Source organism: Lepeophtheirus salmonis, chromosome 14 (genome assembly GCF_016086655.4).
Source record: "Lepeophtheirus salmonis chromosome 14, UVic_Lsal_1.4, whole genome shotgun sequence".
NCBI lineage: Eukaryota > Metazoa > Arthropoda > Copepoda > Siphonostomatoida > Caligidae > Lepeophtheirus > Lepeophtheirus salmonis.
In genome coordinates this window covers 34,532,543-34,556,736 of record NC_052144.2, presented here as the reverse complement: position 1 = coordinate 34,556,736, position 24,194 = coordinate 34,532,543, and the positions used below count along the sequence as shown (strand labels likewise).

The following is a 24,194-nucleotide window of genomic DNA, read 5'->3' as shown; positions in this document are numbered from 1 at the left end:
GAGAAATTCATTCCACGTAAAATTCATCCCTGGAAATGTCATTCCCACTTTGAAGAGGGATGCTTAGTGACGTCTTACGGTTTATGTATCCAAACTAATCATTAGTTTTTGAGTAGGGCTTTAAGGGAGACCTGGGCAGTGGGCACTGGAGATGAGTGATAACTAGTAATAGATGGGAGACGGGCATGAATAATATATTGTGCTTATGGATTCGACATGACGTCATGATAAATCTTAACAGTGACTAGGAATGGAATCCCATCCGTGGCTAATAAATATACCTTGTGAAATAGATGCAAGATCCGGTATTACTCTTCTCCTTCTACTATTTCCTAAAGTATAAACAAACACCTTAAATCATTCATATTCGTCTCCCATCCGTGACTAGTTATCGTTGACTCATCTCTCATCTCCAGTCCCACTTGGCGACTGCCCCGCCATCCCTCTATAGACTTCACAATAACTACCAAGTAGTTTAGAAACATAAACCGTATGCCCTCAATAAATATCCCTCTTGAAACTGGGAATGAAATGTTCTGGGATGAATTTTACAGGGAATTAATTTACTGGGAATGAAACTACTAGGAATGAAAAGACAGGAAATTCATTTACTAGGAATGAAATCACCTAGCACCATTGGAGATAGTTCCTATTAGTTATGGATTATTAAAGAGTTTTAATGGTTATCAGCCTACGTCGTTTATTATTGCATACAGCACTGAAAGTTCCTTCTTTTCACCAACAATGACAAAATTTTATTAAATATTTACCTCATCTTTCGACGGATACAAATTTGTAATAATTTATCTTAGGGAGTATTGAAAAAAATTAAAAATATTTTTTCCTTTCAATATAGTAAAGAATGGTCCCAGACTAATTTCCACTAATTAATCCTTCATTTGCACTTAATAATATAATCAGTACCTATATGCAGACATAATTATACAGAACTTATCAATTGACTAACAATGTTTCTGACAAATGTATATATTGATCAAAGTACTAAACATCATGGGATACACTAACAAGTGATGGAACAGCAGGGACTAACAAATGCGTTAGTCGTTGTTGAGTTATCAACTTACGACGTTTCTATTGCTAGACGATTCTATTGATACTGATACAAATACATTCTATAAAAAGGTGTATTCTAATATTATATACATACATACTTAAATCTTTCTATGTGATGACCTCACATCCCCCCCTCCCTAGACGACAAATACCATTATATAATGATATTACTAAAACATAATATTAATACACTTAACAAAACATTAATATACAACATTGACGGATAATTATGTAATATCAATATTATGTAAGTAGTTTTAAGGACATTCTGGTTGATCCGTTTTTAGGAACAGTCTATTAAATATGTATAATTTTTTTGCCTTTTACATCAATAATGACTTCACGCGTGTCCCACCTCTTTGTATTTTGGATCCTAACGTGATCTCCAGGAATCAAAAAGGCTTCGATCTGTGGAGATGGAATCGTAGTATTTTTTTAATGATATGTATTTCTCTCTCTTCTTCTCTCCCGCCCTCTCAAAGCTGGAAAGCGACATGCGAATATAGAAAATTGGCAATGCTGGGACAAGAGTTCTTTGTGAGTAGCCAAATGCCCATTAGGCTGTACTGAATACGTTAGATCTGGGTGTATTCCTCCATTCCAGGAGTGATGAACTAAAGGAAGCCCAGTCATTAGATTTTCTGAGGATCATCTTCATGGATTTGACGACAGCCCGTGGATTTCCGTTGGATTGGGTGAATATGGGGATGCGAGCTCATGTTTAAGGCGTAAACCTTTGCAGAAGCCCCCAAATTCCGTCGGGAATTGTGGCCCACTATCCGTTCCAATATGCAAGGGAAGCCCCCAATCTTCAAAAACGTCAACATTATATCAGTGACTGACTTATTTGAAGCCCTTCGTAACTAAATTAAGAGGGGCGCTGACGCTGAATTTGATTCTAGAGATAATGAAGAGCCTAGGTTATTGCATGAATTACTGATTGATATCAACTTTTTGATTTCATTTGACATTACAGGTACTTCCCTTTTCATATTTTGGAAAGATATCTTCCTGTCGTTGATATTATCTTAGAGATAATATATTCATTTGGAGAGACCTGAATGACTTCAGGAAAAGATTCAGGTATAATCCTCAGTTTTTGTAGACCAATCCATGAAACAATTAATTCTTCTTGCAGATATGGAGTAACGTATACCGTGATGTCTGTTTAGGAGACTTCTCCGATTTTGATACGAAGAAAGACGATCCCCATGTATCTCAAGCTTGAATTGTTCGCTGCTGTGATGTAGAGTCTTTTAGTTGAGTCTATTTCGAGTTTGTACTCCAATACCAAGTCGTGAAAAATAAGACTCAGTAGCTCCTGTATGAGGTAGATCTTTCATGGTAAAAGGTTGACCCAACCTTGGATAAACATCAGCCTCGAGAAATGGAGTGGCCTGACCAATTGATAAAGTTTTCACTCGGATTGTCGACGTTTTGATTGTCGTGGCCTTACTCTGCACAGGAGATTTAGCATCACGTAAGCATATTTTCTCTAAATGACCTTTCTTTTGCATTTCTTATACGTCTCATTTTTAGTGGGACCTTTAAAAGGTCGATGAAATCTAAAGGACTTAAACTTAAGTTCCGGTGCATGATGATGCTTCTTGTTTGTGGTCTGATGTTGTTGTTTTCGTTGTTAATTTTTTATATAGACAGAGCTGTAATATCTCCTTGTTTTCATCTTTTATTTTTTCCTTCATAAATGATGCCGACTCCCAGACCATTGCTATCTGTAGAAACTTTTCGTGGTTTGGCTCACTTTGACGGTGAAACATTTCGCGTAGACGTCTATTATTTGTACCCGTGATCAAGCATAGGGTGTACAAATAGTCTTTATCTATATTACTGAGCTCTGCTTCTCCTCCTTGTAGTCTTAAGACGGAGATGCCAGTCTGAGAACTTTTCTCCTTGCTTTCGATGACATTGAAAGAAGCTATACTGTCGCGTTAGGAGGGGAATTGTCTGGATAACTTTTTTATATATTTCATATAAATATCATTAGCAGTTAGTTGTCTGCCAGGATCTTAATTCCGCCAGTTTTGAGTCTTTGTAAGTCTGTTTGGTTTCAAATCTTTATTTATTTTTGCAGTTAGACTTGTTGGACGGATGCGGGGGTTACTTTCTTTTGGTTTTATAGAATTTTCTGAGAGTTTTAGGGTCGATAGCCTTTAACTCTTCAAGAATAATCTCCTCATTCTTGGCCTCCTCGTTTTCCCATTCTAACTCAGAGTTAAATCTCTTCTCCATTTCTTGTAAGGCATCCTCTACTTTGGACATGATAAACTGAACTTTCTTCATCATATTCTACGTTCTTTCCTCCAATGTCAAGGACTCCACTCCTCCCTGAGTGCTGTAAATTGTCGAGTTACATTCGCTTCAATTTTTGGATGAGGTACTTCAATTGTCGGCTGCACAATGTTAAGCTATCAACTTATGACGTTTCTATTGCTAGACACTTAGCTATTGATACTGATACAACTACATTCTATACTGAGTCACATTTTTGATATTATATACTTACACTTTTATCTTTCTATGTGATGATCACACAGTCGTTATATCCAAAATAGAGATACACACTCAATAAATAATATAATTTTTTTTCAAAATTTTGAAAATTTTTCGAGAAATGAGTTCAAAAATTAGATGAATTATTATATTTTAGGGAATTTTATGAATATGTATTCTATTTCTTTTTCTTTTATAATGTGATGAGCACTCTCGATTATACTGTTATTTTATAGTTAAAGTATCTAATCAATCTTGAAAATTCCTCTTCTGAATCCAAATAAGCAAAATTTACTTTATTAATATAGACTTGACTACACTTCCTACATCATGATTCTTGGCCATAATAGATCCCTGAAAAAGTTTTTGAGATTGAGTTTCTTTGGTCTTCAGAGTGCAACAGGGAAATTTTTCGTGATCAAGAAGCAAAATCAAAATTATTTTTTATTTTAGAAAAATATAATTAAAAATATTATTGAAAAAACTTTTACCAATATATCTTAGCAAGAATTTGTCAATATGGTCGCCGCAACCCTCCATCACAGCCTCCACACAAGGTCAGAACTCAGCGATAATTGCCACTATATGATCAGCGGAGATGTTGGCCCATTGGTTCTTGATGCTTGCCTTGAGCTCTTGGACATTTCTGTATCATGTCTTCCCAACCTTGCTCTCTACGACATTCCACTCACTGAAGTCGAGGGGATTGAGGTCAGGACTGAATGAGGGCTATAAGTTGTTGTCCCTCTATTCAGCAAAGTGCCCTTGCAGAAGTTATGTGACTTCAAGGCTGTATGGCTGGGGCCACCATCTTGGGTCCACACTTAGTTATTCTAGGGATATTTAGCCTTCAACAATGGCAAATTTTCCACATCGGTACCCTATAGTAGGTCACAGCCCTGATATTCTTAATGAATTTGATGAAGAACAGATCCATTTTCTTCCCATCAGAGGCATCGACTCCCAAGCAAATTATTTGGGACGAATGTTTCTGTCCTGAAGATGCCTTGTACTTCTTCAAGTGATCTTGCTATAAATCTGTCGTTTCTGCAGTTAAAAACTTAGTCGACTGTGAAGATTTTCTTTCCTGAGAAAATATTTCTATACATTTTCTACATGTTCTAATCATTTCTTCAATATCTGAGTTCATTCCAGGCCAATAAATCGTCTGCCTAACTCTTCTTTTCGTCTTCTCGATACCTTGATGTGAACTGTGCAATCCCTGAAGATTTTCTTTCCTGAGAAAATTTTCACAGTCGACGGAGTAATTTAGTACTTCAAGTATTTAAGGACTTTTTTTGCATCTCTCAAGTCTTAAGGCTTTTACCCAGTTGGTGAGGAGATGCCTTGGAGGGGTCCTATCAAAGCTCTTAAGGCTGAGTTAATGACGAACTACCCTCCTGATGGGGATCTTGTCCACGTTTAACTCGTCAGCCAAGCGGTGCATTGATGCTGTAGGATCTTCCTCGATCTAGGCCTCCAGGGATATTTCATCTCACTTCAACCCATTCCCTCCACTTCCTGCCTTCCTTTTGACTCCTTTCCCATTCTTTTTGGCCACCCTCATGTTTTGGACTGTCCTTACAGTCACGCCAACAATGTATGAAATTCTTTTTGGAACAACTTCCATGTTTTAATTCCTGTTCACTTATTTTTTGTCCGATTCTGATCAAATAAAAGAAAATGCCATGGAAAAACTATACGTGTATCTGAAAAATTGCTTCACATGCCATCTGAAACCTTAATTGTTATGTTTAGAACGATCTAATAAATACACTTCCAATACTTAAAACAGACTGACTCTTTGTTTCATATATTAATACAAATTTACACATACTTTCTATTTACAGGTAGATACTTATATGATATCATCTTCCTCTCAAGTTCGATCTTGCTCAGATTCTTTTCGATCTTCTGACTCTGAGTTCATGTGTATCCCCATTGTCTACTACACATTCCATTTCTTCCCCTTTCTTCAGCCTCGTGAAACGTCTATTTCGCCATATAATTCTTCCTGGATTTAATCGGACTTGGTATTTCCTATTTTTTTCCTTTCCAATAATCAGTCCGTCATCCGACCATCGATTATTCTTGTAGTTTTGCACTATCACCTTCACTCCTATTTTTAACTCCGGTAAATTCCTCTTGTTATTATTATAACGGATTTTCTCATTCTCCTCAAACAGTTTTTTTGTTCTATTTCGGATCTTGGACCATAGCTCTTCCAATGAATAGGTAAACACGATCTTATTGTATGACCAAATACGATCTCATTTGGCGATCTTCCATCTGCATTTGGAGTGTATCAAAATTCCAGGATTCCATGTAAGAATCTATTAGATCTATATTTTTCTCCTGTTTTCAATAATAGATTCTTTATACATTTAACTAAACTCTCAGCTTGTCCATTAATTTGCGGAAAATGGGATGAAGAAGGTCCCCATGTTACTCCACACATCTTCAAAAATGTCTGAAATTCCCTGGAACTAAACTGAGGGTCTTAATCTGTTCTTATTTTCACTGGAATCCCATGTTCAGAAAATATTTTTCTTAATGTCACTATTACCTCTCCCAAAGATGGAACTCTTTTGAATTCCTCTACATAAGGATATCCTGAAAGACGATCTCCATATACCAAGTAATGGTTTTCTCCATACTCAAACAAATCTGCAGACGTGCTCTCAAATGACCTCATTGGTATTGGGTCCCTAATCATCGTTTCTTTTGGTAAACTAGGTAATCTTTCTATACATTTTCTACATGTTCTAATCATTTCTTCAATATCTGAGTTCATTCCAGGCCAATAAATCGTCTGCCTAACTCTTCTTTTCGTCTTCTCGATACCTTGATGTGAACTGTGCAATCCCTGAAGAACTTGAACTTGCCTCTCTTTTGGAATTATCAGCCTATTACCATATAAAACAAGACCATTTTCAGTACTTTAATCATATAATATCTTGGAAAAGGGTTGTACTGAATCGTTTATACAATTGACTTCAACTGCATTGACTAAATCTTTATATGTTTAATCTTTCATTGCCTCTTTTCTAATATCTTTTATTAATGGATCAACGAATCTTTCTTCATCTTCTAAATGATTAGCTCTAATAACAGCAACTTTAATAACTTGTCTTCTGTTATATTCAGCATCTCTATCCATCTCTTCATCTTCCTCCGGATGGGACACCTCGATAATGCATCTTGTACTTCATGATATTTATCTTCACTTTTTACTGAATTTAACGCTAATGTAATTTGTAACTATCCAATAATTTCTAATTGCGATCTATCAACACCTGAAATCTTCTTTTCTTCGTACTTTTTCAACATTTTCTTATTTAATCCCATCTTTTTAACAAACTTTACTTCTGCTTTTGTATCGGGAACTGCTTTAGATTTACCAATATTTTTTTTTTTTTTCACAAATTACATCCAGAAACACCATTTGATTATTTTTATCTTCTTTAATCCCATTTATTCTTAATGCACGAGATTTGAAAAATACTCTCTTTGATTTACACATTAATTTAAAACGGCCTATTTTTTGACACTGATTACATTTCTCCCCATATGCAGGACACTTTTCTCCATTTCTATGATAATTTCTTCCACAATAAGACCATTTTTGACCTTCTCTTGTCTCCTCCTTTCCATGATTAGTTTTTAAACATGATATGGAACTTGATTTTCTTTCCAAAGCTTCTTCCTGAACTTTACCCTTTTCTTCGCTCTGGCAAATGGATATGACCTCTAAAAGTAACAACTCACGTGATTTAGACAACAGGTATTTTTTCGTTTCTTCAATATTTATTCCAATTATAATTAGTGTTGATATCCAGTCTTCAAATCCCATCTTCCTTAATTTAGCATTTTTTGCCGTGTAAAATGAATAAAAACACTCATCTTCACTCTGCTTTTTTCCCACTAACTTGCCCCGTTCCAATGCTACATTAATTTTCTTCTTAAGGTAATTTTCAATAAGATCCATGATTTCTTTGAAATAATTTTCTTCATCCATTTCGATGTACATGGGATGCTCTATCTTATCCAGCATTCCCAGACAACACCAGGACTTAAAAATTGTTTTTTTCTTTTTTTCATTCTGATCCCCAAATCCAAGAGCTAACACATAAAGTCCTCCAATTTACAAATTCTTTATATTCTATGTTTTCTTCAATCTGAGGTCGAGATTTTTATTTCTTGATTTATTTTTGTGACACTTTCTTCCTCGAAAGGTTGTTCCTCTACTCCGTCAGAATCTTTACCATTAAATACTTAAAACATTCTTTCCACCATTTCACGGTGCTCTTCATCTCTTCTGAAGGACTCTTCATGAGCTCACTTTTGCTCTTCCATTAAGATTATCATCATTCTCATCGTCAGATCATCCTTCTTATTTTCATCGACCGATGGTAGATTTCCTTCTAACATAGAGAATAGTTGTTCACCTTGGAGATCCCAAGTCTTGGTAACATGGAAGGAACAGAAAAAAAGCAACTTGTTATAGATTACTTTAGAACTATAAACATATTCACACTTTTAGATACCTACCCATTTCCGAATGTTGAAGAAATTACTTTAAAAGTTTGCCATAAATGAAGTCTTAAGTGTTGTCGATTTAGAAAATGCTTAGCATCAATCCAAATTTCTAGAAAAAGAACAACCATATACCTCATTTTAAGCTGGGAGAAAACTATATCAATTTAAAAGGATACCATTTGGTGTAACTAATGGAGTGGCAAGTTTTCGAAGAACCATTGACTATATAATCAACAAAGGGAAATGAAAGAAAACTTATGCATACATTGACGATGTCACTATCTGTGGGGAAACCCAGGAACAGTATAAAGAAAATCGAGACGCCTTCTTACGAGCTGCAAAGAATTATGATCTTACTATGAACGCTATAGGAGCAACACTCACACAAGAAGGAAAACCTGTTGTATTCTTTTCGAGAACTCTTTCTAATTTGGAATGACGTCACTCTTCAATCGAAAAGGAAGCTTACGCAATTGTCGAATCACTCAAAAGTGGAGGCACTTTCTTCTTAGGTATCACTTCAGATTGATTACGGATTAGCGAAGTGCATCTTTCATGTTTGATCTGCACCTTTCTAATGAGATTAAAAATGAAAAAATTATGAGATGGAGAATTGAATTAGCCTGCTTTAAGTACGACATCGTTCATAGGGATGGTAGAAAGAATGTGGTCGCTGACAATGCTTCACGAATTTTTGGATCAATAGTTCAGGATGCACCGGCTTTAAAGACACTACACAATAATTTAAGCCATTCCGGGGTCTCCCGATTATCTCATTTCATTAGATCACGTAATCTACCTCATTCATTAGAAGATACTAAACGAGTAATCCGAAATCGTTTTGTTTGTTCTGAACGTAAACCTTGTTTTTATAAGGGATCGGCGGCAACTTTGATTAAAACTACTATCCCATTTGAAAGATTATCAGTCGACTTCATAGGAACTTTATCAAGTGCTTCCCATAACAAAAATATATTGACTATCGTTGACGAATATTCAAGATTCCCCTTCGCTTATCCATGTTTGGATATGTCTTCAAAAACGGTGATTAAAGCATTTTGTTATATATTTATCATATTTGGCGTCACATCATACATTCATTCCTACCAGGGGAAGGCTTTTATGTCGAATGAATTAAAGAAATTTTTAACAAAGAAAGGAATTGCTACAAGTAGATCGAGTCCGTATAATCCTAGAGGAAATGGACAAGTAGAACGCTACAATGGAATAATATGGATGAAAATACTGCTTAACTTAAAAACGAATATTTTAATGCAATAACAATGGTAAAAAGTTTTACCGGAAGCTCTTCATGCAATCAGATCACTCTTGTGTACTGCTACCAATTGCACTCCTCACGAGCGTATATTTAATTATAATAGAAAAACAACAAATGGTTTGGCCCTTCCTTCATGGTTAACGACTCCGGCAAAGATACTTCACAAAAGAAAAGTTCGACAAAGCAAATGCGAACTTCTAGTCGAAGAAGTAGATCTTATTTCAGCAAAATAACTCAGGGTTTGCCTTAATAAGACAAAACAACGGAATCGAAACCAATGTTTGGCTCAGAAATCTAGCTCCAAAGAACGGTGATAATAATTAATCAAATTCACAAGGATCAACAGAAGATCAATTCAATACTGCCTCGGAGATTGTGTCACAAGAACCAGATCCTACTATTTCACCGGTTAGTGTTCGTGCTACTTGACTCCAAAATAACAATTGCAAAGAAACCCCTTTTACATCTTCTTCTTCCGTAACTCTTAGAAGTTCATCTCGAATTATAAATAGACCTGAATATCTCAAGGACTATATTAAAACTTGGGGTGGGAAGAATGATATAAAAACCAAAGTTCAAGTTATTACCAATTATGTATATATTTTAAATATTAAATAGATGAACTTGTTATTAAACCAGTAGTTAGTTTATCCCATATAATGTAAGCCCTTAGACATTATATTGTTAATCATTTCAGTCGGCATTATGGAATCGTTAACTCGATCTTTACGATCCTACCGATTGCGTCTTGTTACGTTTAGAACGATCTAATAAATACACTTCCAATACTTAGAACAGACTGACTCTTTATTTCATATATTAATACATAATTACACATACTTCCCATTTACAGGTTGATACTTATATCATATCATTAATTAGTGCAAAAAAAAAAAATCAAGACGCGGAGAATTTCTCTGTCGTATATAAAAGAATAAGGAAATATTATTACAACTAATGTAAAGCAGTAGAATTTTTTTTCTGTAGTTCATATCGTATTTGGTATTGAGTTGTATAAAATATGAGATAGGAATTTTCTATATATTTAAAGCAAAGTATGATTTTCTGTCTGTCTGAATGTATGAAAAAAAGTCACATAGTTTACTGTATATAATACTCCATGATGTATATCTATAAATATATTTGATCTACTAAAGAACAATGTATTAAATAAATATTGCAAGGGCATCCATATAGGATCGAATGTGTATATACAGCACTCTATAAATAGTGCTCCCTGATGTAAAAAATATCATTTTTTAAATATAAGAAATAAAAATGAAATATTTCAGGCATGTGCCTATATTTAAAGATCTTTTTTGTTTTTGTTTTTCTTAACGATCTCTTAGGTATATCATTCATAATTATGGTGCATTATCAGTATGTAATTCTATATTATTAAACCAAATATGTCTTTAATCCAATCCCTTTTACAATTTTTGGACCAGGTTTAGCAATGAGCTTGTGTAGGCTTAGAACGTCAAATTAAAAGAGAAAAGAAAAGGGGATTATTTGGTTATAAATCCTAAGCATTTTTAGCGGAGGAGTATTTTGTTGATATTCATGTTAATAAACAATCAATAATAGTGATTGAAAAACTGACATCAATCATATATATGTAGATCATTAAAAGTCGCATTAAGAGTTACATAAAAGAGTTTTCCTATTCCAAAAGTATAAATTGGTACAATAGGGTATTTTATTTTGAATAAATGAAAAGTATATTTGATAATAATATATTTGACACTTGGTATCAAAAAACGAGGTTTCAGTTGTAAAAATGAGGAAGAACATGAAAATAAATGCGCGTAATACGCTGTCCCAAAAGACAATATTGATTTAATAGCAGTATGTTAGGAAATAAAATACTCATATAATGAGGCAAGTTAGAGAAATGTTGTTAAATTATTGTTGAAAAATGTATGTTTTATCTATAATACTTAATAAAATTAAAATCCTGTAACTTGATTCAAATCGATAATTTTAAAGAAACAGCGTCTAAATTTCCTTTTTTTCGACATTTTATAGATTTTCAAATAAAAACGCGTCCATGAAGGACTATTTTTTCGGACGTTTGATAGTTATTTTCTTATTTAGAGGGGGAAAAATGCAAAATAAAAAATATCAGGCGATACCAAATTCCCAACTTTTGTTACTACGGTACACCCTAATGTATATCAATAGAACAAATATATAACATAAATTTTCTCTGTTAATCGTAACCTAATAACTATGGTCAATGTCGAGAAGTATCACTAGTTGTCTGAAATTGACGACTTATGAAACATCTGAGCTTCGATACATATAAAAGTGGTGAAGGATAATTTATAAATATCTGAAAAATTAACATTATATAGATAAACGTGGGCATCTTAGTAAAATGCAACATGGCAAATAATATTGAATAAATTATTACTTTGGAAAGGAATATAAATTCATTTTATCTCCCTCATAGTTTTTAAACATTCATTCTTAAGATACTAAGAAGCAGGTTTTATATTATAAATAGTTATTTGAGTATCAAAATTAATGAAGTATTAATTAATTATAATCATTGAATTTTTGTATGTTGCATAATTTATTATAACTCTTTCATTATTTACATGCAAGATATATATTTCATATAGGTAATATCTTAATTTAATAATTACATAAGATATATTGAGAGTTGTTACATTTTTTTAAAAACTTTATTCATTCTAGAGAGATTATACACATAATGTACATAAATAAGCATTTTAGTTTATAATTAGGCCTCTAGAAAAAAGTTATCCCCATGAAAATTATTTTGACATTTGAGACATGTAATAATCAATACAATTTTTCGACTAGAAAAATGTATGTATACTTTTTTGAAATAATTGAAAAAGATGACTTCAAATGCACGGCTTTCAAATTGACTAGGAAATAAATTGTTAAATTAATTAAGCAATTAAAAACTATTGGAAAATAAAAGGAAAAACTAAGAACAATAAACTAAAATGAGAAATGGATTCATTTTGAAACTTTCTAAGATTGCAAACAAATCGACGCAGGAACTTTAAACTTTTATCTGAGCAAGAAGGATAATATCTTATTAAATCTCCCGCATAGATTCATGAAGTTAAACCAATATTAGGAATCTTGATTAAAAATGATAAATATCTTGCTGCAGCTGTAATCTTTATTGTTCTAAGATTTTCTACTCTAATGGACTCTGCAATAGTTAATTTTTGTGCAATCAAGCTTTTGCAGTTTGAAATAGCATGTTCAAATACTCGATTTTTAGCATTACAGTTTTTCGAAGGAAGTCCAAATAACAATGAAACAAATTTCTTTGTAATCTTTGGAACATTCAGTGTGATAAACTTTCTTACAATTTCGGGAGCCAGGCAATGAACAATAGCATTAACTGTCAAATTAAACATTCTACTACAATGCTTAGAGGGAGCGTTAAATTAAATGCAGCCTGATGAAATTTGAAATTGGGTGAGAAATTTTTTCCCTTCCTTAATGTTCGAGATTGAGACCATACTTATATTTGTCCATTCACATTCATATATTCTTGTAGCTTCTGCTTCTGTTTGAGACTAATAATTAATTACGAAGTGCCACGGTACAGGTGGCAAATGATTTAATGCTGCTCTTTTAAGTTGGACCATAAATTTTCCGTAACTAAATACTGAGCCAATGCAAATATTGTGAATTGTAATAATATTTTTTGATAAAACCTCTTATTCTAGCTTTTTTGTGTCTAACTTATTTTTAAAGAAAAACTTTTTCTCATAATTCCGACGCAAAATGTCAATTGTTGAGGAAGATGTAAAATTTGGAGTATTTTTCAAATAATTCTCTGGCTAGCTGCCTTTTAATAGGGTATGCATTAAAATCATATTATTACTCAAGTCAGTGTCTAGAATCAACCAATTATAGATCGGGATATTGGTCATGAACGAACGCCATTCAATCTCTGTATTCTTGGATAGATCAATAAATATTTTTTGATATATTTTTGGAATTATTAGCGACAGTAAGGCCAACCCACCTCCAAGTTTCTTTTCAGAGCTGTATGTTCCTCCAGTTAAATAAATTCTTTAACCAACAATTTTCTTCTTCTCAGCGAGACAGGGAATAGCTGTTGCCTCATTTAGTATATTAGGAACAATTAGGAAACTATACAGTACAATTTTTTTTTTGAAGATTGAAACATCTCCATTGGTAAATGGAAGACCACACATACTTTTTTAGGACTGCTCAGTTTGAATAAGAGTACCTATTATATCCCATATACTTCCCAATATTTCTGAATTGAACAGTTGGTAATTTTTATATCCTTACTTGGGCTCCATTTACCAATAGGAAGAACACCGGTTTCTTTTATAGTTGATCTTCAAACTGGACTTCCTTTCATACTTCTTGATATAATTTAAAATCACCCGTTTAGTTAGTTGACCCTCAGACTTGGCTTCTAACATCAATGTAACGTAGTCGGCATACATATCAATTATATATCTCAAGGTCCCAATATCCTCTCCAAACCCTTTAAAAATCTTGATGGAAACTCTTACTTAACATAATTGGGGCACTTTCTCCATCACCCATCGAGATAGTTGACGTGCCATTGAGAAGAAAAGCTGTCATGGGATTAAAGTATTCATTTGAAGAAGTATTTTAACTACTTTCAAAATATGACCGCGTATAACAGAATCAAAAGCTTTGCTGAACTCCACAGCTATAATTGCACCAAAAGTTTCCTTTTTGCGTAAAATTTCAAAAGCACACCGTTCATTTATTGAAACGTGGGAAATTTTTTCCCCCTTTAGGAAGCATTTTTGTTCTTTGCCAAATTTGGAGTTCAAAATTGTTTTTATTTTACTGGCAAGAACATACAAAAGAATGCAATGGTTCTCATTGAGCACCATGATTGGTCTCCAATTATTGATATCTGTAGCCACCCTTTATTCATAGATTGTGGAAGCTTCCCATGAATTTCCATAGACTTCCGAGTTCAACTAAATTGAGAACAACCTCATCTACGCATTGGGTTAAAATCTTAAAACCAATGCCATCTAGACCAGAAGCGTTTTCATCCTTAAAATGCTTTTTGATGTATTTTTATACGATATTTGTCGTAAAGATTGAATGTTTTCCTAGCATAGGACGGGCAAAATTAGCTCTTTCACCCTCAATAAGCTTTTGGAAGTGCCTATGAAGGAGCATCAAAATTCACTTTGGGTCAGTAATAGATGCCCCTCGTCAACATTTTTATTGATTAAGGTAGTTGATCGGTCTTTCGGGAACATTTTGTAATCTTCTAGATGCGTTTGTTTCCAAGGAATTTTTTGTTTAAGCTCCATCTCAACAATATCTCATGAACTAAACAAAGTGGCAGTTTCTTCTGTAATTAAGCAAAAAAGAAAGATCCGTTATTCATAACATCTTCTTTGAAATAATACTGCTCTCTTCCTTTTCTTTCTAATAAGTTTTAGAGTTGTGAATTTAACAGTAAAGGTAAACAAATTAGCTATTTTCATTTGATTAAAAGTAGAATTAAATCGATGAATAAACTTTTATTTAAAATCTTAGATAAAAATTGTATCCATCACTACCTGCCTTGAGGCCTTAAAAGGTTTCTTTGGATAATATTGTTAAATTTCAAATTCAATCGTTTTATGACCTAATCCAGGATGAGGGCCATATAATGCATTAGTTGTTTTTGACTGGAAAAATAGAAGAAGCAAGTGCTAAATCTATCCCTGGGGACTTGTTTCCACTTCTCCAAGACAAACTGTCCTTTGGGTTAAAAATTCTAATGCAATCACATAATCATGTTTCATCAAAAGTTTGGTCAATATTTGAAGATTAGGGCACCGAAAGTTTGATTTATATAGACCTACATTAAGATCACCAATTAAAAAGAGAGGATAAATGTCATTTTTGCAGACGTTGGTGATTACCTAAAAGAAGGCAAAGTATTTCATATTCTGTCCATATGTGTTGATTAACTAAAAACGACCAATTACTGTAGAAATAAATATTTTATACAAGGCATTTTAATTCTTTAGAAGCTTATTTGGAGTTTTTTCTTTCGTTGGGGAGAGACCGGAGGTTGAAGAAGATCTTTTGATACCGAGCCAAACCTTGTCCTAGACAATAAAACAATATCGGGATTTAGATGTGGTTTTTTGGCTTGTACACAATGGTTGATGAGTCTTTATTATGAAAACTAACGGTAGTTGAGGATTTACTTTTATTATTTTCTTGATTTAAGGTCATATCATAGTTATATATTTTTAGAGATGTGCAGAAATAACAAGTTTTTGGATAATGATTGTTATATATATCCGACAATATAAATACTATTCCTTGCTGGTGTTGAAGATCCTTTCGAGAAAGTTATATAGCAGAAAGATTTCCCTATAATGTTCTCAATTTGCATATCATATTGATCTACTTTCAGGGATAAGATTTTAGAAATTATTCTGGCTTCGGCTTTGTATGGATCAACTTGAACAAATTTAATTGTGTGAAATAAGTTAACTATTTACCTTTCAGTAGTATCTTTTGGATATTTGTTAAATAAACAATTTTTCACTGAAGTACAACTAAGTATATTCAATAATTTATTTTTGTTGATATATGCATCACAGATTGACAGGACGAGAATAATTCACTTTTTTGCACTAGTTGGAATCAGCTAGAAATATTGCAAACTCTCTGAGGAACCCTACGTTCATCATGTTGTTCTTTGAAATGGGGTTTCTGAGGTCATCCGTCCTCATGTACTCAACTTGTGGTGTTTTTATATTCAGAGCGTTCCAGTGGTTTCTCACGTACTCAGCAAACTCAGCAGTTTCCATGAACTCTGGTTTCTCATCGGAGTAGAACTTGAGTGCCCCAATAGTGGACTCATGGAAAATTGCATCTGCAAATTTGACACTAGTCTTCTCGATGGATGTGGGATTGAGTGCCTTGAGAGCAAGCTTGTGAGCTTGTTTCACTTTAAAGGTGGATTCAAACGTATGAATTTCTCTTATGTGAGGAAAGCTGGGGCGCAGAGGGGGGGATTCAGCAAGGTAAATATTTGGACATACCAAGTTCTCCCTTCTCTGAAAATAATTATAAATGTTCTTCAAATTGTGGACCGCATCGATGAGGAGATGAACTCGCTTTAAACTATTTTGAGGGTGAGGAACTGAGGTCTGAAGATTACCTCCAGACAGATTATGGATGAATGAATAATTTTCTATGTACTACGAGATTGTCAACAGATAATGCCAGAACAGTGAAACCTATTTCTCAAAGAGTCCTCATGATGGGATTACACTTATTAAACAGGAACTCCGCTGTTAAGTTTACCACTAGTATGAGGGCAACAACGTCCATGTATTAAACTCGTGGCTGACATGATCATGAAGATGAGGACAGTTTTAGAAGTTTGATTTTTTGTAGTTCCCACAAATTTTCCTCTAACAAACTTTACTTTTTGGGCAAAATAATTGTCGTCGATCATCAATGTTACATTTTTTTTCTCTGCTCTTCAAGTCTCTAATTCGTGCTTTTAAGCACTTTGTCGTGGATGAATGTAATCCTGTTTCTACCGTAATCAAACTGCGAGACGGAAGTGACGGAAAGGAGTCCAGCATTGTACATTTGCTCAGTTTATATTGGCTAAGGAGCTGCTCACTATTGAGGCCAGAACTGAAACAATGTTAATGGTTGTGCCATTTATCAAAGATCTTATTTAGCTCTATGTTGTTACAAAAATTGATTCTGACAAGTGCAACTTTTGGAGTTTTAAGCAACAAGAAGTCCAAGGTAATGATTCCGAATAGAGTTGTGATTGATATCTTTTGCCGAAAGAACAGTATCTTCCATAAACATTGCATACTCCAGAACTTCATATCTTTCATTCTCCGAATGCAATTATTGATTACTAAAATTACAAGGGAAGAAATTTCAATACCCGCAACCACTTATAGGCTATGAAGTCACTATTTCTAGAAATTTTAATTTGATATATGGTATAAACTGATTTTGACAAAACACGCAACCCTTCATCTACTATGACGCCAATATTAAAAGCGTGGTGGAAGTCAAACGTCAGTCGTACACGAGTTAGGGTATAACCTTGTATTTCTATTAACCTTGGAATAAACAAGTTATTGGGTTAGCAAAACTCCATATTATAACAATCTTCTCTAGTTAAGCTTAGTCCGTCTTCTGGACTTCGAATGATCATCTTCTAATAAGTAAAATATATATTATATAATATCACCACTCCTAATTATATCTTCAAATGATAACTGAACAGTACATCGGACGAGAAAAAAAGTATCTGTGTACCAATGCATTCTTTAGTTATTAATGACTTGGGTCCTCGTTTCGCTACTTTGTTTAAACCTTTACCTCTAGCAGGCGCCCTGACATTCTTAGCATGATTCTTTTGAAGATCAATTAAAAGAACTCATTTTTGAAGACGTAGGATATGATGCAATACATCGTAGGGATCCTAATTACCTTCTTATTTATTAATAAGATAGTAGGATGCAACCCTCAAGATCCAAAAGAGATGAAATGAGTCCTTATGAACACATTGACTGCAAAAAAGTCAATATAACAGCAATTGAAACTACTTTCAAAAAATTATTTCAATGAACACTGAAGATAGATGACTGCACTCGGCAAATACATAAACTTTTTTTCCGAAGTGTTACATTCTTCACAAACTTGAAAAAAAAAAAAACTAAACTAAATTAGAAGAAATAAATTAATAAGATATTAATAACTAAAGATATATTTTTTTATTATCTACCCAAAAATGAGAGATTTAGTCATAATTTAAAAAATATGATACACTTAAAAAATAGCTACGGAATTGTTTTCTTTCAGAGTTTTTATACATTAAATTGTATATATATAAAAAAACTAAATCCAAATTTAGAATCAGCATTGGAATATAAACGGTAATAAGAGGAAAAACATCTTCACTGAAGCATCCAGTGTTTGTGAGCCTAAGGTTTTCCATTTTGGTATTCTCTGTTACCAACAAAAAAGTACTGGAATCTTTAGAGCTGTAAATCCATAGCATTTTTTAGTGTGCTAGAATATGTCTAATTGTAACCTAAACAATGATTTTTTATGTAGCTGTTATTATTATTATTTTATTCTTGAGTAGAGAACATTTAAGTATAAAGTTTAACCACGAATGTTGTGGTCATGGAATGACGGAGAGTAAAGCTAATGGTTTGTTGGGGAATTATAAACAGAGGTATATGAAACCTGTTCTTAAAAGTGGGAATGACTTTTTCTAGTTAGTAATCTGAACATTTTTTTTTTATTTTCCAATGCTTCAATATTATTTTTATGCTTGACAGAATTGGCTCGGGAGTTAAAAGGATAAGTCTGTCTTTGCTGGACTCGGAGTAGAATTGAGGATTGACATCAGAGTAATTATAGTCATTATGTTTTTGCAGTATATGGAGGGGTATTTGTGTTTATACCCTTTCTCTTACAGCTGCTTGAAGCTGATCTAATCAAATAAATTATAAAAAATTTTGGAGAAAAATTTACAAATTTTCTAATTATCTAATTATGTATTATTATAAAAATTTGGAAAATTTATTTAAACTTCATTTATTAAAATTTTTGAATATAAAAATTAAATTACTGCAATTTCTTTTTTAATCAAAATTCCCTAATTTAGGGGGATATTTCCCTCCAACCCTCCCCCTGCGGATGCCCCTGTACAACTTAGTTGTTCACCTCCCAAAAATTGTTTAAATTGTTAAGGTGGCCCTTTTCCAATTTATGTGTGGATTTCATGCAAAAGTTAGCATCAAAACATGACTGTGCTTACATCATAATATTTTCAACTCCAAAATTTGGAAATGATTAGATGCACCAGTATCCCGGAATACATTTGTTTTGTGTTGTCACAATAAGGAAATAAGGAAACTGGGAACACAAATTTCATAACACCGTTTGTACCTTAGGACGGAATAGATTGCATCATGTGTCATGATAGTATACCAATTCCTAGAATTGCTTTACTATCTCATTCACGGTGTATTCCTTGCTTCAGATTCTAACTCCAGCTAAAGATCGTATGGAGTTTCTTTCATCAACTTTTCAAAGATTTTCTATAATTGTCATCATATGCTACATTTTATCCATCGTAAATATATTTTATAATAAATGAAATATACTATGTATTTCAATATCTCCTTTTTTTTAAATAATAGTTATTTATAGAACTAAGTCCACATTTATAAATTATATAATGTTGATATAATTGTATTACTCAAGTATATTCATAACTATATGAGCTTGAATACAATTCTAGGTGTCTACCACTTTTGAAGAATGAGAAATGGTATGGAGTAACTTGATAGACCCTATTTAGGAAATAAAATAACTGATTTTGTGCCTCTGTTTAGGGACAAGGAATTTAAAACAGATGTCTTAAAGATTGAAAAACACATATGATATATAATGAAGATTTTGGATTGAATTTGTTTTTATTTTAATCCTATATTTTTCTTTTAGAGGTAATATTTTGAACATATACTCGGAATGGTTGTATTTTTTATGACGATTACAAAAAACCCGTAGGAACCAAGTTTAATAAATATTAATCGAACAATAAAAAATACTAGGTATATTATTTGTAATCCAAATAAAGTTTTATTGAACAAATAAAAAAAGTAGTAACGAATAGAATTAAGAAAATAAATACATATAATTTCATGGAGAAAAAATCACTCCAAGTTAAATAGGATTCAAACAAGAGGTATAAGGAAACGGATAGACAAATAGAAAGAATATTTGTAGAATTATAATGCCAAGAGTCCATAAAAACTCTTCATAAAGATGTTAAAACGAGAAAGTGGGATATTAGTAAATTGAATATCTTCCATTGGAATTGAATTGATACTATGATTATTTAACATATTAGTGAAGTCGATAAAAGGTTTTGTAAAGTATTAACATTTTTTCAGATCCAAAACTCTATAATTGATGGATACAATTATCCCTATAATATAAACTTGCGCATAGAAGAGTTCCATTAAAATATTTATCATAAAACATATAAATAAACCATTATTTATATGAAATGACGATCGAACATTCAAAAATTATTGATCTGGAGTACAAAAGATAAGAGTGGACAATAGCAGATCATTATAGTACATCCTTGAAAAGATAATTAGTTTGAGTGCCTCAGACTTAGAGGGACTCCATAAACCCTTGGATAGAGTTAAAACCGGAGCAATGAATAAACCGTGAATGATATAGTGAAGAAATCCTGTGAATTGATGTACAAGTACAATCATGACACCTGAAACAATCTATTCCTCTCCAAGGCAGAGCTGGTAGTACGTATAACGGATAAGAATCCAGAGATTTGTCTTCCCAGAATATGAAGGAGTTTTCTCTGACTATTTTTTTATTTTTTTTTCAATTATTTATTGGCGAATGCCGAAGGGTTGGTGATAGTTTTTAACTTATTTGTATATTACTAAATTGTTTACTGTCACGACACCTAACATATATTTTATATTTTTTAATCTATTCATGCCATATTGGTTTGTTTTGTTTGCCAAGAGATTTATATTCTAAAAATATAGGTAATATTGAAAAAAAAAGTAAGTATTTATAAATATCTTTTCAGAGACATGATATCTATCTATAATCATATGCCACTCTATGAACTCGTCCTACATCAAGAATATTAATCTATATGAACAATATCTAATTCTTTATGATTCTAGAAACTCAAACTTTAATATCGATCTTTTAAAAATGCTTCTTCCTTGTAATATACCTCTTTCCACCGCGGAGGATCTCAATTTTGGAAATTTATAGAGAAACCTGTAAAACTATTCCTTTTAGAATAACCCTACATTAATGGTTTAATGATTATATTTTTAATTTTAGACTTATGGAGGTTATTAGCAAGGATTAATCTCCAAAATTGAGGAGAAAATTGTAGATAAGTATACTTTCATAGCTGTTGTTGAGGCTAAAGACGATCGGAAACGATCCATAACAGGTATATTTTATTGTTTAGAGTATTCAACTAACTCTTGTATTGGAATCTGAAGAAAAAAATTTAAAGTTTTCATCACATATGGAGTATCATACTATAATAAAGTGGAAGAAGACCTTCAAAAAAGCTAACCTCAATTAAAAAAAGTTGATCATGGACTCCATAACGTAGCTGAACTTGCACACGAAGAATACCCAATCACAATCGACCTTTATATGGAATGCCTGGAAAATAATAAAGAGCTTTACTACTTTTTATGGAATTTCCTTATCTCCAGCATCTATTGGCACATGCTAGTTGGCTTAGCTTAAAGCAGTATTTACTATTTCTATAACTTTGAAGTAATCAAGAAATTTTTTATCAACCTTAATAAACAAACGGTGATTATTTATATTGAATTCATTTGTCAAAAAGTATCATAATTTATAATAATCTCAAACTAATTACCAAGGTAATATAAACTACGTAAATATCCTTCTGTAGGGATGGCCGAGACGCGAATTTACGCACATTCAGTTCCGATAATAATTTCTCCCGGGCGCGATACCAATTGTGCCATTTCGTTCTATTGATATTTATAAAATAAATATCACAGTATCTAAGTCGTTTCTTGTTAATGACTTTAAACCATTTAGACGATCACAAATATTAACAAATATTAAGAACAAATGGAATTAGTATTGTATTTGTGTCTGATTGACCAACTCAAGGTTTCACGAGGCAATGCCCCTCAAATCCAAACTTTCTTGTATGAATGGATGCATATTATTTAAAAAAAAAACAGTTAAACTCATGTACAGACAAATAACATCTCAAATCGCCAAATAGAATAATAAGCTTGTTCGTTCTCAAATTTGAGCAAATTGATAAATTTCCTTAGTACTAAGACTAAATATACGGCCTTAAAAATTAGTAAGAATATTTTTTCAAAATTACATTTGTATTATTTGATGAATTGTCGTCTATGTCTATAAACAAACTATTTTGATTTATTTAATGGAGCCGCTGCCAATCGCATATAACTTGAAAAAATTCATCGTCACAATGAAATAATTTGAAAATAATCAATTTTGTGGGTTCATGAAAGACGGAGAGTCACAATAAGGGGTTTCTCGGGAGTTATAAGTGTAATCGTAATACTTGGAGTATAATTAAAGATTGACGTAGGATTAATTCTAGCCTATATGACCTTGCTATATATTCGACTAACTTTTTTATACACTCTGAGCCTCGACCATCCAAAAGGAGGGAAACATTTTAAAAAGATAACCTTATGGATTTTTCTTTTGGCCAATGGTTAATTATTATTTAGAAAATAGTTATGCATTATTATGAATATTGAGTTGCAGCTTTGGTCAATCACTGAGTATGAAATCATGAATTTTAAACGAAGATAATCTATTATTTGAGTTCATAACACTTCGAGCAACTAGTTTTAGTAATACAAAAGTCAACTTATGGTAATTAATGTAAAATTCTTAAAGTAAAATCAAATGTACTTATTTTATATTTATTTCAACAAAATTTATAATAATTTGGAGCTTAAATGGTAAATTGTAGAATATTATATGAAGAGTTCAAGCTAACAATATCACAATATTACATAGGGTGTCTCTTTTTATTAAATACATAAACATAATGTATATAATCATTATAACATATATCTTCAGAATCGATGGGATAAATTACATTATTCTTTATGTAATTAAATTAAATGGATTTTATCCTAAATTAGATCACGGACATGACAATGATAATAAAAATATTAAATTAATTTGAAATAATAATATTATCAACGAAAAGATTCATTTAAGTAATAGTTTGTGAACAGCAACTCTAGCAGTGCGCCATCTAGCCCACAAATAAATTAGCTTATCCCTTTTCTTCTCTGCAACCCTACTTCTTCTTAAAGTTTTAAACCAGGTAGGGAAACGCGACCGTTAGCCTCAGGAGATACATTGGTGCAGCGTTTTGACACTTTTTTACAAGATGTTACTTTTCATATGACGTTACTTCGTCATTGTTCTTACTACTGACGTAGGCTGGGATGTAATAAATGAAGCACGCCTAGCTCACACCCTAAAATTGCTGTGGGGAAAGAAGAAATTATTTTATTCTTTGATTTTTCCTTTTTTGAATTTCCCACCAAGTGGTTGGAGTTTTCAATTATACATTAATGACTTATTGATTGTTATTATAATAATAAATGTATAATTTAAGAGACAATGGACAATTATTGTCAGATGTGGAAACTTTGACTCCATAGTTTAATGGAAAAAAAATAATAAATTTTAAATCAATTATATAGAAAAAATAAAGCAGAATAAACATCATAATCTTAGATCTAGAATAAACAAATTATTGTTTTAACAAAACTCCATAATTATAAAATTCTTCCCTAGTTGAGCTAAGTCCATCTTCTAGACTTCGAATGAGCATTTTCTATCGAAAAATAATAATTAAACATTATTTCTAGCAAAGAAAAAAGTTTTTGTGCACCAACACAATTTTCAGCTATTGATCACGTGGGTCCTCGTTTCGCTACTTGGTTTAAATCTTTACTTCTTCTCAGTTCGTTGCTTTATGCAATATATTGTGCGGCATTATACATTTTATTTCCTTCTTTACACGGTGGCTTGGATCTAATTTAATGAAAACTCATGACACTTAAGCTGTTTTACTCCCAAACATTTTTCGAGTTGTCAAGATTATCACGTTAATTTTTCGGATTCTTTTATTTTTACATACCGCAAGACATAT

The 24,194-nt window shown here is 32.5% G+C and overlaps 1 protein-coding gene and 1 long non-coding RNA gene across 8 annotated transcripts in view; one reads left to right on the top strand and one right to left on the bottom strand.

Annotated features, from left to right (window-relative positions):
* Mfe2 (peroxisomal Multifunctional enzyme type 2) overlaps positions 1-24,194 on the bottom strand; it is a 94,906-nt gene that overhangs the window by 44,613 nt on the left and 26,099 nt on the right. The window lies entirely within an intron of this gene.
* Positions 1,217-22,444, top strand: LOC121129876 (uncharacterized). Of its 6 annotated transcripts, XR_005868552.2 has the most exons (8): positions 1,217-1,611; positions 1,679-1,994; positions 2,051-2,157; positions 2,213-2,554; positions 5,436-5,719; positions 5,772-5,910; positions 5,986-21,258; positions 21,323-21,825. It is a non-coding gene; the product is annotated as an uncharacterized lncRNA (long non-coding RNA). The 6 variants fall into 6 exon arrangements; XR_011783748.1 differs by adding an exon at positions 21,918-22,444 and having other exon boundaries at positions 1,217-1,994; positions 5,436-5,910; positions 21,323-21,814; XR_011783747.1 differs by having other exon boundaries at positions 5,436-5,910.